The sequence below is a fragment of the Vipera berus genome (assembly GCF_964194415.1).
Source record: "Vipera berus genome assembly, chromosome: 4".
Taxonomy (NCBI): Eukaryota; Metazoa; Chordata; class Lepidosauria; order Squamata; family Viperidae; genus Vipera; species Vipera berus.
In genome coordinates, this window is record NC_138206.1 from 116,673,054 (window position 1) to 116,690,295 (window position 17,242).

General features: G+C 41.5%; 1 protein-coding gene across 1 annotated transcript in view; it reads left to right on the forward strand.

Moving 5' to 3' along the window:
- DIAPH3 (diaphanous related formin 3) overlaps nt 1-17,242 on the forward strand; it is a gene marked incomplete at its 5' end in the record, with an annotated part of 111,965 nt that overhangs the window by 1,152 nt on the left and 93,571 nt on the right. The gene's annotated exons all lie outside the window — the stretch shown is intronic.

The following is a 17,242-nucleotide window of genomic DNA, read 5'->3' on the forward strand; positions in this document are numbered from 1 at the left end:
AATATGCAGAATTAGCAAGCTTACACTGCTCGTGCCTCTGCATTATTTTGAGTTAACTCACAAAGAGCTTTCCACTGATTCTTTTTTTTCTGATTTTTTTTTAAACTGGAAATTAGGGAGGGTATCAGGCCGCTATCAAGGGTGTAAAGTCACACTTCTATTTATTTAAGTCTCATGTCGAATACATATTAATAAAAATGTATGCCTCAATGAGTCGGAGCAGGGAGCGGAGAGAATTAGCACACAGCAGGTCATTTATGTTAATAATTTTGATATTCACTAGAAGAAGTGATTGTGCCTATTATAATAATGGTGGATAGAATTAAAAAAAACCCATCTCTGAAAAGACCAGATGAAGCAAAGAACTTGTCCAATATTACAAGAGCTAGGATTCTCTACAATGTTCTTTCTTACTTCAACTTTCTGATTAAATCCGGTATCTACATATCAGGAACTTCTCCAAGTTTCATAGTCTTTCACTCACCTCAAATGACCTTTGTCATTAAACTGTTATTAAAAAGTGTTATTAAAAAGTCACCTCCAAGAGATGTCACCGGATGACATTTTCTAAAATTCTGAGAATCAAGCCATGACAGAAACAAGTAGGGATATATTTCTTTCTTGAAAATACCTTTCCATTTATTCTTGATAGCTTCCAGATATACACTGTCAATTCTTCTCCATTGCTTTCCTCACTGCATTTCTTTCCTTAAGTAGCAAACTTTTCTGCTTAAAAAATGGAGAAGGAGAAAGAGGAGGAGGAGGAGAAGAGGAGGAGGAGGAATAGGAGGAGGAGGAAGGAGAAGAAGAAGAGGAGGAAGAAGGAGACGAAGAAGAAGAGGGGGAGGAGGAGGAAGAAGGAGGAGAAGGAGGTGGAGGGAGAAGGAGATGAAGAAGAGGAAGAAGAGGAGGAGGAGGAGAAGGAATAGGAGGAGGAGGAATGAAAAAAGAAAAAAGAGGAGGAAGATGATGAAGAGGAGGAGGAAGAGGAGGAAGAGGAAGGAGAAGGAGAAGAGGAAGAGGAGGAGGAAGAGGAGGAGGAAGGAGATGAAAAAGAAGAGAAGGAATAGGAGGATGAATAAAAAAGAAAAAGGAGGAGGAAGAAGAAGAGGAGGAGGAAGAAGATGAGGAGGAGGAAGAAGCAGAAGGAGGAGGAGGAGGAAGAGGAGAGGAGGAACAAGGAAAAGAAGCAGAAGAGGGGGAGGAGGAGGAAGAAGAAGCAGAGGAAGAAGAGGAGGAGGAAGAAGAAGAAGAAGGAGAAGAGGAGGAGGAGGAAGAAGAAGAGGAGGAGGAGAAGGAGGGAGATGAAGAAGAGGAGGAGGAAGAAGAAGAGGAGGAGGAGGAGGAGGAATAAGAAAAAAAGGAGGAGAAAGATGAAGAAGAGGAAGAAGGAAAAGGAGAAGAGGAAGACGAGGAGGAGGAGGAAGAGGAAGAAGAAGAAGAAGAAGAAGAAGAAGAAGAAGAAGAAGAAGAAGAAGAAGAGAGACAGAGAGAATCTAGATATGAAGTAGCGAGGAAAACACTGAATTGTGACACATAAAACTGAGAGTCCAAAAAAATCAATTGGTAAACAGACTTTTTCTACATAGCAGTCTTTGCAAATTAATGGTAATTGAAAAGCATTGATTTATTTGAGGCAGCCTCTGTGAGAAACAGATACTTTTGGGGATTTAATTGATTGAGGCTAGTTTGGATGAAGAATGGTTGTCTTGTCTTTGGGGGGGTGTGGGGTGTCAAACCTAAAATCATAATCATTATTTCCAAATTTGCATATTATAAGCAATTTTGTATCCTGTGGCCTTTTGAATAATTGGAATAGTATAGAATAAGAAGGGACCTTGGAGGTCTTCTAGTCCAGCTGCCTTTTCAAGCAGGAGAACCTACACCATCTCAGACAGGTGACTGTCCAGTCTTTTAAAAAATCTCCAGTGATGGAGTGCCCACGATTTCTGGGGGTAAGCTGTTCCACTGGTTGATTGTCCTCACTGTCAGGAAGTTTCTTCTTAATTCCAGGTTGCTTCTGTCTTTGGTGAGTGTCCAAACATTGTTTCTCGTCCTTCCCTCTGGTGCTTTGGTGAACAACCTGGCCCCCTCTGCCTTGTGGCAGCCCCTCAGATACGGGAACACGGCTACCATGTCTCTCCTATTTCTTCTTTTTTTTAGACTAGCCAAACCCAAGTCCCGTAGCTGTTCTTTGTATGTTTTAGCCTCCAGGCCTTTGATCATCTTAGTTGCTCTTCTCTGAATTTTTTCCAAATTCTCAACATCTTTTTTTGTGATATGGGGACCAAAACTGGCTGCGGTATTTCAGGTGTGGTCTTACTAGGGCTTTGTAAATCGGTACTAATACTTCGCATGATCTTGATTCTCTATCTCTGTTTATACAATCCAGGATTGTATTAGCTTTTTTGGCTGCTGCTGCACACTGCTGGCTCATAGTCAAGTGATTGTCCACTAGGATTCCAAGGTTCCTCTCACAGTGTTTGTTTTTTAAGCCGAGTCTCGTCCAATCTGTTGTTGTTGTTGTTGTTAGCTGTGAAGTCGTGTCCGACCCATCACAACCCTATGGACAATGTTCCTCTAGGCCTTCCTGTCCTCTACCATCTTCTGTTTTTTCCTGCCTAAGTGTAAAACTTTGCTTTTCTCCTTATTGAAACTCATTTTGTTGGATAGGGCCCATTGTTCGAGTTTGTCAAGTTCTTTTTGGATCCTGAGTTTGTCTTCTGGGGGTTTTGGCTACTCCTGCCAGTTTGGTGTCATCTGCAAATTTGATGAGTTCCCCTTCAGTTCCCACATCTCAGTCATTTATGAAGATATGGAAGAGTACTGGGCCTAAGACAGAACCTTGTGGTACCCCACTGCTTACTTCTCTCCATGTAGATGTAGTGCCATTGAGGACTACTCGTTGAGTATGGCTTGTCAGCCAGCTACGGATCCATCTGGTGGTGATGTTGTCTATTCCACCTTTTTCTAGCTTACCTAGGAGTAGGTTGTGGTCTACTTTGTCAAATGCCTTACTGAAATCTAAGTATACTACGTCCACTGCGTTTCGCTGGTCTACTAGTTTAGTCCATTTATTGAAGAATGAGATAAGATTGGCTTGGCATGATCTGTTTTTAACAAACACATGCTGGCTAAAAAAACCCCCTTTCTTTTTACGACTCTGTGATCCCTTAATTCGAGATAGAGTCGGAGCTGATTATTTACTGGCCCTTCCTGATGCCACATGGAGTTCACAGCAGATATTTTTTTCTTTGTGCTCTGAGAGAGACATATCTGCCTCTAGCTGGGATTGAACTCTCAACCTTTCGAGTGGGAGGTGAGAGTCTTTACCACTAGGCCACCGCAGCACTCATCTTTTGCCCAATCTCTTTAATTGTCTCACATTTCTCCTCCTGAATTAATGTGTCCGGTAAACTAATTGGTGGGTTTATATGACAATAATACTTCGAAAAGGTACCCTGTAGTTGGAATAAAAACCAAATTTGAATTTATACTATTAATCCTGGGGTGTGATGTGTTATACAGTAGGTTAGATTTTATGTTTTTTTAAAAAAATCCCGTTGTTATTTTTATAAGTACCTCAAAGCAGCAAAGATACATAAATCTCCCCCTATTTTCCCCACAATAACAACTTTTTGAGGTGAATTGAGCTGACAGCGTGCGATTGGCTGAAAGTCACCCAGCCAACCTTCCTCACAGTCTCTTGGTTTCATAGATATTTTTTTTGACAATATTCCTGAAGCTTAATGATCTTTTCTAACGAAGTAATGAAATTAATTTGTAACAGATACTTTCAAAGAGCAACATAGCAAAGATAGGAAATAAAAAGTCCCGGTTGAATTATACACACACCGAGATTGCACGAAAGAGAACAATATTTATAATCTAGTTGCTCGGCAGTGTCTGTGTGTCACAGAGATATTTTAGATCTCTTATACGGTCCCCGCATGCGGGTTTTTTAAGTGTAATTGCCGAATATTTGTCAATGCACCAAGACAGGTTTTGACAGGTTAAGCCGAGGAAAGCAATACAATTAGTTTAGGAAGTGAAAATAAGATTTGCCTCTGATTTTATCTGTTGCTGTAGGCTTTATAGCTTTTGTCAAGCATGCTCAGGTTAGACATGCAGGAGGTCGGAGGTGTTTCCTGATAAGTAGGTTAGGCAAATGGACCAAGGTTTGAATGCCAATTCAGACAAGCTGCTAGACGAGGACAGCTTAATTCTGGATACCGTTGCCTAAGACTTGGCCGTAAATAAAGTGAAGAACAAATGAAACACTGCCCCCCCCTCCTTTTCATACCAGATATGGACATTTCTATCGTCTTTCTTACTACATTCATGAACACGCAGATTATGTTCTCCATATATCTCAGAATTAGATTTGACCACCAATCTGTCAATCAACATCTTTGTCTTCCTTGTGATGTTTGCCAAGTGAGGAATATTATTTATTATATCATCCACTGCCTCATTTACAAGTCCAATGAGATTAGGTCCAAGTGGCTGATGGCAGATGAACTCAAGGACTCAGGCCTTGAACAGCTGAAGTACTTTCTTTCTTTCTTTCTTTCTTTCTTTCTTTCTTTCTTTCTTTCTTTCTTTCTTTCTTTCTTTCTTTCTTTCTTTCTTAAAAAATATTTTATTCTTTTTTTTTTACAGTAACAATTTCCAGTGCCTGGTGTACCGCGTGTTGTCTTGGTTTATATATTTGAAAAAAAAAGCAAATAATGAATTAACAGTCAATAATGATTGGTTTTGATAATTCCATCATTAGTATATTAATAATATATTTCTTTGATCTTCCCTTCTCCCAATTGTATTCTCCTTCTTCAACCTTAAACAAATATAATTGTTAATATTTTCAATGTATAAATGACTAAATATAGACATTTTTTCATATTTGTACAGATAACAATAACATCTATGTATAGCTTTTTTAATCAGCTTATATTATTCTTATAAAAATCATCTCATTGGTTCACCACACATCCTATTTTCGTGGGTTTGGTTTAAGCTTAATTTCCCCTTTATATTCAATCCATTCTTATCAGTCATGATTTTCTCAATGCTAGACAACTAAACATCCAAATTTTTCTATTTCAGTACACCATCCCAAAATTTTCATTTCATGCGTTATAAAAATATCATACTTATCTACCTTATAACATTTGCGTATAACATTCTTTCTGATCAGCTTATATTTCACTTAAATATATAAATATATATAATATATTTCACTTAATTTAAGAAGGTTAAATCATCTCAATATTTTTACACTTCATATATTGTAAAACATACTATACTCAGTGGCAGAATTCAGCCAGTTCGCACCACTTCCGCAGAACCAGTAGCTAATTTTTTGTTGCCCAGGGCCAGAATGAATTTCCAGGAGCGGCATCTACACAGAGAACCGGTTGTTCACATATTTGAATCCCACCGCTGACTATACTACTTAAATCTCTTATCCCTCTTGTTATAAGGCCCCTTTACTGCTAAGCTTGTAAGCCGCCCTGAGTCTTCGGAGAAGGGCGGGATATAAATGGAATTAAAATAAATAAAAATAAAATGTTCAAAGTTCCCTATTCTTTTAACCACATTCAAGCAAGTGTTGGCTCATGTAATACTCCAACTGGTAGGGTGAGTCAAATCCCTTGAATCTGTCTCTCGCCTTCTTCTTTTGCCGAGTAGCTTTCCAAGCTGATATATTCCGCTGAAGTATTTTCTAGCAAATGTGTTCCCTCCTGCCATCAACCAAGTTCTTTCATTTGCTCTGCTGTCATTTAAACTTAGTAGAAACTTTAACTTCCTAGTAGTAGCTCTGGGTTTATCTTGCTTTAACCTTTCTACATCTAATACTCTTTCTGTTATGTACTGGGCTTGTGGTGATACACCACGTGAGTTGCTGGAGCAGCTAACGCCTCTCCAGTAACCCAGACTAGCTGTCTCCTGTCCTACAATTGGCTAGCCCCAGGCGACAAGAGTGGGTTCAAACCTATTGGCTGCAGCCTAGGGGCTAGACTATATATTGTGGCTGGTTGCAGCCAAGTTTCAGTACAGTTCTAGCAAGAATAAAGTATGTGTTATCCTGTACTCAGCCTCGTGTCTTCCTTCCTGCACCAAAGAGCCCACTACTTAACACTTTCTATTACTTTGTTTTGCAGCCTTACTCTTCTTTTGCTATTTCATTGTGTTTTGTGGTAAAAGGTAAAGGTAAAGTTTCCCCCGCACATGCGTGCTAGTCGTTTCCGACTCTAGGGGCCGGTGCTCATCTCCGTTTCAAAGCCAAAGAGCCAGCCCTTGTCCTAGGACGTCTCCGTGGTCATGTGGCCGGCATGACTAGACACCAAAGGCGCACAGAACGCTGTTACCTTCCCACCGTAGTGGTCCCTATTTTTCTACTTGCATTTTTACGTGCTTTCGAACTGCTAGGTTGGCAGAAGCTGGGACGGGTAACAGGCGCTCACTCTGTTACTTTTTTGTGGTACGTTATGTAATTCTGACCCTCGATTACAGGAGTAAAATTTACTTGCTGTCTGTGGAGATTCTCAGTCATTTAGGACGGTCATGGTTGTTCCAAAGGTGCTTTTTCAAAAGGCAACTGGACTTTTGTTTCTCCTTGAAAACATTGTACTTCTCATCCAAGAGGTGAAAGGTCTTCAAGGAAAAACAAGTCCAGATGGCTTTTGAAAAAGCACCTTTGGGACAAATTTACTTGCTGTTGCCCAGCGGGAGCTTCTCCTAATTTTGCCACTGATGGATTCTTTTTCTGCAATAAAGATGAAGCTGTTCAACATTGGCTTAGGACATTTCTAATATGTTCTCTAAAAAACCACTATTTTCTGTTCCCACTTTCCCAACTCCCAATCTTCATTGTTTTGTCACCAGGGAACCTGGGATGCTTAAAGTGAAAGCTTCTTTTAACTACCAGCCAAAAAGTATCATACAACTGTGTGTAGATGACCATATATGTACATATTCGCTAAGCAAAGAGTTATTACCAACAAGGGTTGGATTAATTGGCAGAGGCTGGACACGTTCTTGATCATGCAGATTTTTCATATAATGAGAGGAAGATCATAAGGAATGACAGAACACTAGTGAGAGAAAGTCATTTGTCTCCTTTGCTCTCCTGCTTTCTTCTGAAGCCTTTAAAAGGTAAAGGTTCCCCCGCACATGCGTGCTAGTCGTTTCCAACTCTAGGGGCCGGTGCTCATCTACGTTTCAAAGCCTAAGAGCCAGCGCTTGTCCGACGACGTCTCCGTGGTCATGTGGCCGGCATGACTAGACGCCAAAGACGCACAGAACGCTGTTACCTTCCCACCGTAGTGGTCCCTATTTTTCTACTTGCATTTTTACGTGCTTTCGAACTGCTAGGTTGGCAGAAGCTGGGACAAGTAACAGGCGCTCACTCTGTTACGCGGCACTCGGGATTTGACCCGCCAAACTGCCGACCTTCTGTTCGACAACCTCAGCATCTTAACCCACTGAGCCACCACGTCCCTTTCTGAAGCCTTTACAAGAAGGAATTGCAGAGAAGTGCCCAAATTATTTTTAAATTATGCTGCTTCGTATAGATCAGGAAAGGAAGAGACCGCAAGAGACATGCCGCAGAGGAAGCGAGCAGGGAAGGCTCCCAGCTTAATCAAATACATTGCTCAGTCAGTCTTCACATTCATATTGACTTTTTTTAATTTGTAAAGACAAGATTAGATGGAGAGAATAGGGACCGAGAGATTAGAGCAGTGATGGGATTCAAATATGTGAACAACCAGTTCTCTGTGTGGGTGCCGCTTCCGGAAGTCCCTTATGGGCTTTGAGAAACAAAAAATTAACTAGCGGTTCTGCCGAAGTGGTGCAAACTGGCTGAATCCCACCACTGGATTAGAGTGTGATAGAGATTAGAGAGAGAAATGATATAGAGTATAGCTATATAGAAGGAAAAGCATCATGAAATTTGCAGATGACACCAAGCTCGCAAGAATAGCCAACCCTCCAGAAGATAGAGTTTAAGATACAGAATGATCTGGACAGATTTGAACACTGGGTGCTATCTAACAAAATGAAATTCAATGGTGAAAAAAGTAAGGTTCTACATTTAGGCAGGAAAAATCAAATGCACAGGTATAGTATAGGTGGTACCTTGCTCAATAGTAGTAACTGTGAGAGAGATCTCGGAGTCCTAGTGGACAATCACTTAAATATGAGCCAGCCTTGTGCTGCAGCTGCCAAAAAAGCCAACACAGTGCTAGGCTGCATTAACAGAGGGACAGAATCAAGATCAGGTGAAGTGTTAATACCACTTTACAATGTCTTGGCAAGGCCACACTTGGAATACTGCATCCAGTTTTGGTCACCACGATGTAAAAAAGATGTTGAGACTCTAGAAAGAGGGCAGAGAAGAGCAACAATGATGATCAGGGGACTGGAGGCTAAAACATATAAGGAAGGGTTGCTGGAATTGAGTAGTTCTAGTCTAATGAAGAGAAAGACGAGGGGAGACATGATAGCAATGTTCCAACATCTCAGGGGCTGCCACAAACAAGAGGGAGTCAAGCTATTCTCCAGAGCAACTGATGGCAGGACAAGAAGCAACGGATGGAAACTAACCAAAGAGAGAAGCAACCTGGAACTAAGGAGAAATTTCCTGACAGTTAGAACAATGAATCAATGGAACCACCTGCCTTCAGAAGCTGTGAATGCTCCAACACTGGAAGTTTTTAAGAAGAGATGGGCAACCATTTGTCTGATATGGTATAGGGCAGGGGTAGGCAACTTTAGCTCTTTTATGACTCGTGGACTTCAACTCCCAGAATTCCTCAGCCAGCATGGCTCAGTTTGGAAACCTCTCCCTTTTCCCTCAGCTTGGTTGGCTGAGGAATTCTGTGAGTTGAAGTCCATGAGTCATAAAAGAGCCAAGGTTGCTTACCCCTGGTATAGGGTTTCCTGCCTGAGCAGGGGGTTGGACTAGATGACCTCCAAGATTCCTTCCAACTTTATTTATTATTATTATTATTATTATTATTATTATTATTATTATTATTATTATTAATTACATGAAACTCAGTCAACTGAACACTCAAATTGACTGGCACTAATGGTTGACACGGGTTGCTGCCAGCATCCTAGGTATCAACCAGGTATCTCCTTAAAATAATAATAATAATAATAATAATAATAATAATAATAATAATAATAATAATAATAATAATAATAATAATAATAATTATTATTATTATTATTATATTTTAACATTATTATTATTATTATTATTATTATTATTATTATTATTATTATTATTATTATTATTATTATTATTACCATGGGAAACAATGATTTTTTTTAAAGTACTATGAGTAAAGAGCTGAGCTCAGCCCCTGGTGTCTTCACTGACACGTTCACACAGTTTTCTTGCAAGTAGCTTTCCATTGTCTTCTAAATGTTTTTTAACTTCCCAGTCCAGCTTGCAACCTTGGGATTCTCAACTTTTCCATGCAAGACCTGGCCAGGTTTGATTATCCAAATTCAACGAATACAAAGGAATTGAGGGCTGACCTTAGGGAAGGGATGGGAGAGTTTTTAAGGTGTAAAAGAAGGAAAGAACCAGGGCTTTTTTTCTCATAGAACGCTCAGAACGGAGTTCCGGCACCTTTTTTGGATGCAACCTTGTAGGGTAGGCAAGGCGGGTTGTATGACACATATGAGTTCTAGCACCTTTTTCTTTTACAAAAAAAGCACTGGAAGGAACCATTAAGAAGGGATTTGGAGAAACTATTACTCGGACCTGAGATTGAAGGAAGCAGGCAAAAGAATCTCAAAAATAACCCTGGCTTGATTTGGTTTAGAGTAAGAGGAGATGCAGAGAAACGTACGCCAACTTTCAAGAAGTAGAAAACATGACAAAGACGCTTATGATAGTGTTGAAGGAAAAGTCTTCATCATGGTTCAGTCCAAGCCGGGTATGAACAACATGGTGACTGCTTTAGAAAGAAGGTTGCAGTTTATTGAAGAGGAGAGCCAGACAGAAAGATGGCTTTGGAAGAAAAGAGAGAGAGAGCACATGTAAGGAGTGAGTTTTAATACCCTCTGGAGCTTTTTGTTTGGAGTTGTTTTATGTTCCTTTTTTAGGCTTTGCATTTCCTGTGTCATGTATTCTGACCTGAGTCTGGGTGTGCCCTTTGGCATCTGTGGGGTAATCCTATTATGTCCTGTCTTAGAGTTTGGGTGGGGTATGTAGATTTTAGGTGTCTTCCTAAGTTTCTAGCTGGGGGCCTCCAACCTTCCCGGATTACCGTATTTTCCGGCGTATAAGACGACTCAGCGTATAAGACAACCCCCAACTTTTGGGAAGATTTTCAAGATTTTTCGTCTTATACGCCGGAAAATACTTACATGCCAGTTGCCAAGTGTCCGACACAAGCCTGATTCAGCCCCGTCTGATGCAGATGGTGCAAAGCCTCCCTTTTGAAGCCCAAAGGGGCTTTTCCTTCCACCCACCCTTTGGAATAAACGCAAGAGCTGCGTTCACAAGACACGCTCTTCCAAGCCAGACTCTGCAAACGGCACGCCAGAAGCCGCAACCACCACGGGAACTCCGAGTCCCCGCCTTTCGGCAGCCTGCACAGCTGAGCGCAATCCGGCTTTGAGAGCGGATTTGCAGACGGAGCAGCTGTATGTCTGGAGCCAAGCCCCGCCCAGGAGGCGGTCAGCCAGGCGGGTCCGGAAGACGCACTGGAGAGCCGGGCTTGGGGCAGCCATGCCGAGGCTGGCTGGCGAGGGCCGCTGCGTGGTCTGCGGGCGAGAGGGGCGCCAGGCTGCCAAGTACTGCTGTCCAGACTGCCGGGAGAGATAGCGGGTAGCAGGGCACGCTCTGCTTATGCTCAGATGCCGCTTGGGTGAGGGGGAGGGGCTTCCTGCTGCTCCCGGGGTCTGGCATTTGCAAGGGGGAGGGGAAGGGGCTTAGAGGCTCTTGGGGGTGGGAAGGGAGAGTCACGTTGGAGGGGGGACTGGACTAAGGAGGCTTGAAGTTGCTTTGGAAGAACGGGGACACTCAATTGATTTATGTTTTTTTTTCCGGCGTATAAGACGACTGGGCGTATAAGACGACCCCCCAACTTTTGAGAAGATTTTCATGGGTTAAAAAGTCATCTTATATGCCGGAAAATACGGTATTTACATCTGCTTTTCTACAGAGCTGGTTTCTGCTTAGGGGAGGGGGCTATTAAAAAAAACCTGAGCATGCTTTTCTGCCTCTTTAATATTTCCTTCTTTGGGGTGGGGGTGACTTCCCTCAATAGTCTCCAAGTACTGGAATAGCATGATGACCAGTAGCCATGGGTCCTTTGTCTAATCTTCCAACTAGATTATTACCCATTCAGCATTTTTCCTTTTTAAATTTGTTGAAACTACCTTCAGAGCTATTAAAATAAATTGCTGACACTTCCTCTTGGGATATTCAACCACATGGTGCACCAATACATTGTACGAAAGATTTACGAAGAAAAACAGCAACGCGTGCAAATATTTGATAGAAGTAATCACCTGAGTATGGGTTGTTGTTGGGGTTTTTTTTTGCACTTATCAATACTTAAATTAGAAAGAATATGTTAGCACCTTTTCAGGTTAACACTTTTTATTCAAAGGCATAAACTTTGGTGAGGTACAGTTCACGTCACTCAGATCCTTCCGATTTTTGACTCTGACAGACTTAAGCCAGGTCTCCTCCTAAAGTATCTATCAAGACAGGAGAGATATCTTGATATCAGGTGTCCAATTACCAGCAAACCAACAACTTTGTTGAATGAGGAGGGGTATATTAAAGCTGAAAATCAAGTGGAAGAAAGAAAAAAAAATAGGCAGAAATTATTTCCCAGGGGCAGGAAAGAAATGGGGCTTGGGGAAAATGTACTATAATGGTTGCTGTCCAAATCGGAGGCCATTAAAGATATAATATGCAATGCTTTCATGAGATCAAAACAACCATCCAGCGTTTTCTTGTTTTCCATAAAATCAATCACAGGCTTTCACTGCAGTTTCTTAGGAACAGGTATGAGAAGCATTTCAAAATGGCCGTGTGTGTGTGTGTGTGTGTGTGTGTGTGTGTGTGGAGCTAAAAGCTGGTCCTGTGGCTGCTGGTGTTAAAAAAAAAGAGTTCAGATCTAGTTCTCTATGGAAACATTTTTCACCTGTGTGTAGTTTGTGGCTTGCTTTTCTTTTGGCATTTTACTCATGTGCCAAAAGGCTGGCTGGCTTTTATGTACATATCAAATGCCTTGTTCCAAAGTTACTACATGAGGTTTCATTCTCTGTTTTTACTAGGCTGGAGCAAACAAAGCTGTTTGTGGGGTGAGAACGAGATGCCACCACAAGGTGTTTAGTTCACAAATTTGCTTAGCAGAGGGATGAACGGGGGTCCTCTGTGCAATGCTGAACAGACACCGTTAAAGCGTTTTGAAGGGTTATTCCTGAAGTGCTGTGTGTCTCAATTAGCAATATAGAATAACAGAGTAGGAAGGGACCTTGGAGGTTTTCTAGTCCAACCCCCTGCTCAGGCAGGAAACCCTGTACCATTTCAGACAAATGGTTATCTAATCTCTTCTTAAAAACTTCCAGTGTTGGAGCATTCACAACTTCTGGAGGCAGATTGTTCCATGATTAATTGTTCTGTCAGGAAATTTCTCCTTAGTTCTAGGTTGCTTCTCTCTTTGGTTAGTTTCCATCCGTTGCTTCTTGTCCTGCCTTCTGATGCTTTGGAGAAGAGCTTGACTCCCTCTTCTTTGGGGCAGCCCCTGAGATACTGGAAGACTGCTAACATATCACCCCTGGTCCTTCTCTTCATTAAACTAGACATACCCAATTCCAGCAACTGTTCCTTATATGTTTTAGCCTCCAGTCCCCTAATCCTCTTTGTTGCTCTTCTCTGTACTCTTTCTAGATTCTCAACATCTTTTTTACATCGTGGTGACCAAAACTGGATGCAACCATTTACTGTAGCAAGCCAATCACTTGTTACACCAGGAATTGAGGAAGAGAGAAGGGGAACCCTGACAGCTAAGACACTAAGATAGCACCGGTCTTATTTTTTCCATCCTTGAATATGAGTTGGTACTAGAAGGTCCAGCTCAGACCACCACCTGATATGAAACCCACAGATAAGCTCCTTCTTTTATAGCCATTCCCTACATGTTGAGTTCAAGTGGCTTCTAACTTTCCTTGAATTTGTAGGAAATTATACCTGTATGAAAGTTACCATCTCCCTGTTCTGCCTGTTTCAAATCACTGTTGTTCATCTGAAGTGCTTCCAAGCAAAGGGAAACAAGCCAACAGAATTTGACCTGTTAAAAGAATCAAGATCACGTGAAGTGTTAATACCACTTTACAATGTCTTGGTAAGGCCACACTTGGAATACTGCATCCAGTTTTGGTTACCATGATGTAAAAAAAGATGTTGAGACTCTAGAAAGAGTACAGAGAAGAGCAACAAAGAGGATTAGGGGACTAGAGGCTAAAACGTATGAAGAACGGTTTCTGGAATTGGGTATGTCTAGTTTAATGAAGAGAAGGACTAAAAGTGACATGACAACAGTGTTCGAGTATCTCAGGGGCTGCCACAAAGAAGAGTTTGTTAGTTGCGAAGTGGTGTCCGACCCATTGCAACCCCATAGACAATGTTCCTCCAGGCCTTCCTGTTCTCTACCAACAAAGAAGAGGGAGCCAAGCTATTCTCCAAAGCACCTGAAGGCAGGACAAGAAGCAACGGATGGAAACTAGTCAAGGAGAGAAGCAACCTAGAACTAAGGAGAAACTTCCTGACAGTTAGAAAAATTAATCAGTGGAACAAGCTGACTCCAGAAGCGGTGAATGCTCCAACACTGGAAGTTTTTAAGAAGAGACTGGACAGCCGTTTGTCTGAAACGGTATAGGGTTTCCTGCCTGAGCAGGGGGTTGGACTAGATGACCTCCAAGGTCCCTTCCAACTTTATTATTACTATTATTATATATTTTTTAATATTGATGCACCTAAGGAGGACATAATGTTGACTCATTCACAGGATGGCAGTGAGGTGGAGACAGAAAGAAAAGGGTGCCATGAAGTGGGGCACCCTATGGTGGCCTAGATTTATTGTGCTGTAAATCTTATACATGTACCTTGAGTGTGTACTTTTCATATTTGCGTCCAGTACCAAGCATCCCTTGAAAATACATTAGTCCCAAAGATTCACAGCTCTAGGAAAGCTTTATTTCTCATTTTATTGCTTGCATTCTTTGGGCGCGCATATGTATATTTCACTATTATAAGGTAGTAATTTGAGTGAAAAAATATTTTTTATTTATGCATCTATTCAAAAGTGCACCACAAATAATTTTTTTTAAAAAGAGACAGGAAAAGTTGTAAATCGTGCTTCATGCTAGAGTTGTATTAAAATTTATTTTTCTAGAAAGTTACATCCCATGTTTATAAACTGTTCTTTACATTTGTTAACAGATGGAAGACCGGCGTTTTCAATGTTTCCACTAAACAGCAAGTGGTATTGTAACATAAGCACAATATTGCAGGAAGTTATTAACATTTCTACAATCTGGCAGATAGTTTGCACATTTAAAGCCATCTTATTCCGACAACAGCACCAACTGAAATTGCATTTCTACACACCAATTCAAAGACTTATGGATGCTTTTATGCCTAAATTCATTTTCCAAATGTGCTATTTAATCCTGCTTGAAGGATGGTCATCTGTAAACAAATATGGTAATAATAATAATGTTAACAAACTCCACTTGCCAAGGAAAATAGGTGGGTGTGAGGAATGCTGCAAGTGCACCAGACAATTGAAGAAGAAAAAAGGGCATTGGAAGAATACCTGAAGGACAGTGAAGAAGTTTCATTGAACAATGGATGGAAACTAATCGATGGAAGAAGCAACCTGGATTTAAGGAGAAACTACCTAACAGTGAGGAAAATTAACCAGCGGAACTGCTTGCCTTCAGACATTGTGGGTGCTTCATCCCAGGAGGTTTTTAAGAAGAGACTGGACAATCACTTGTCCGAAATGCTGTAGAACAATTAAGTAGCATTCTTGAAAACTCTTGTCCTCTCTGTTTCTTGACTTGGCCTGTCTCAGATGTATCACAGCACGCATCTTTTAGACACTGGCAAGCTTCTCAGTTGTTCCTCAGCCAGTTGCTGCTTTGGCATCTGTTTTGCTCACATCTAGAAGCAACTAATGCGGTATTTGGATGCACCATTGCACAAACTGATGAAGAAGAAGCTATCCAACCTCTAACCGATGCACGATTGTTGGTTGGATTTATCTCCTGCCTTTCCATCAGGAATTCAAGGTGTGCCTGCACGCCACAGATACACACAAACCCACACAGACACATGCTTAGGGGAGATAGTAAAGAATTCCAACACAGTTGATCAAATCCAGGTTAGTTGTGGTTGTGATCAAGCAAACCAAGGTATGGCTCCAAGGGGCATCAATTTTGAAATGAATTCAGGCAGTGGCGGGATTCAGCCGGTTCACACCACTGCGGCAGAACTGGTAGCTATTTTTTTGTTGCCCAGGCCCAGAACGGACTTCCGCAAGTGGCATCCAGACAGAGAACCGGTCGTTCACATATATGAATCCCACCACTAAATTCAGGTACCCCTGAGCTTCCAAGAATGATTAGGCTAGATGCGGAGAAAGCTGGTGTGTGTGTAGGGGGGAGGGAACTGAACCTTTGGCTGAGAGGGAGTATAAATTTGAGAATTAAACAATGCCTACCAAATGAACAGCCTCTCTGTGTGCATTGGCATTTTGGGTGAGTAATTGTAATGGCTGGAATATGGGCTGTGCTAACTATATGCCTCGATATGCAGAATAGGCAGCGTGGAAATGGATCTCAGCCTCTACAGCACACAACTCCTGTAATGGCCCAGCTTATGAAGGATGGGTGTTGTCATTCTGCCAAGGAAATTGTTGCACAAATCTAAAGAGAAAGCAAGAGTGTTTGGATATAAATCCTCTTCATATTTGGAATTCAAGAAGCGCCTTAAATGACTAATGCATGAATAATTCCTTGCACTTTAGTATCAACTCAGGTACAAACTGAATTTGACAAATTGGAAAGCTTTTCCCTTGCCCACTTCCCACTAAAGAACAAGATGGAAGGAAAATTGATTTTATGCATCTTTGAATAAAGAGGTTGTGTATGGAAATAGAGGCGCATTACAGCATGGATTTAATGCAATGGAGTTTGCATCTTGCAATCGGATAGCTGTTCTGTTCCAGCCTACGACCGGCCCTGTTTGTGTGTCAGGGACAACCCCTCTTTCCTTTTAACAATCAATAGGCTGGAAAAAACCCAACCCAAATTTATTTACAGTTCCAAATAATAAAGTCTTTCAAAAAAAAAAGCAGCAGAATATTTTCTTCAACCAAAAATACATGATTCAAAACATCCAAAAAGAGTCAAACAAGAGTCAAACAAATTAGCAAGAACTGTTGTGTATGTAAATAGTTATTAACAAGGTACTTAACAGATTGCAAACAGATTGCAGCATAGCAGGGTTTAGAGCGGGAAATTAAGGTGCATTCATTGGTTGCAATAACCTAGGAGCGGGAAAATAGGCTCCATTGATTGGTTACAGTTCACACACTTCTCATATAAAAGGTTGCAACATTTGACAGTTAGTCAGTTGACTTTGTGTATTCAATAAACTCGTTCATTGTTAAACCACTCTGAGTCCTCGTCTATCAGAACCAAACAATTGGCGACGAAGGTGGGATAGACAGAAGACCAGAGAATCGGCGGAATTGTCGCGCAAAGGCGGCAAATTCAGAACGAGTCACAGTCAACCGAGCGGCCGCAGCAGAATAAAAAAAAAAAATTCTCCGAATGGCGCAAATCGGGTCATTGAAGGAATTCGACCCAAACTTCCCCGAGGATTGGGAAGAATACATCGGACAAGTCGAAGGGTTCCTGACGACCGTAAAAAAGCGGCAGCTTTACTAACGATTTGTGGCACACCGGTTTACCGAATCGCTGTCGGACTGTGTCAACCGCAACCGGTCTCAAGCGTGCCTTATGCCGACCTCCTAGCCAAACTAAAGGTCCACTTTACACCCAGGAGATCCGAGCTCTTCTGGCGGCGCATCTTTGAGAAGAGGAACCAGAGACCGGGAGAATCCATACAAAAGTTTGTCGCTGCCGTCAGGGAAGCCGCAGTACGGTGTAAATACGATAATTTAGAAAT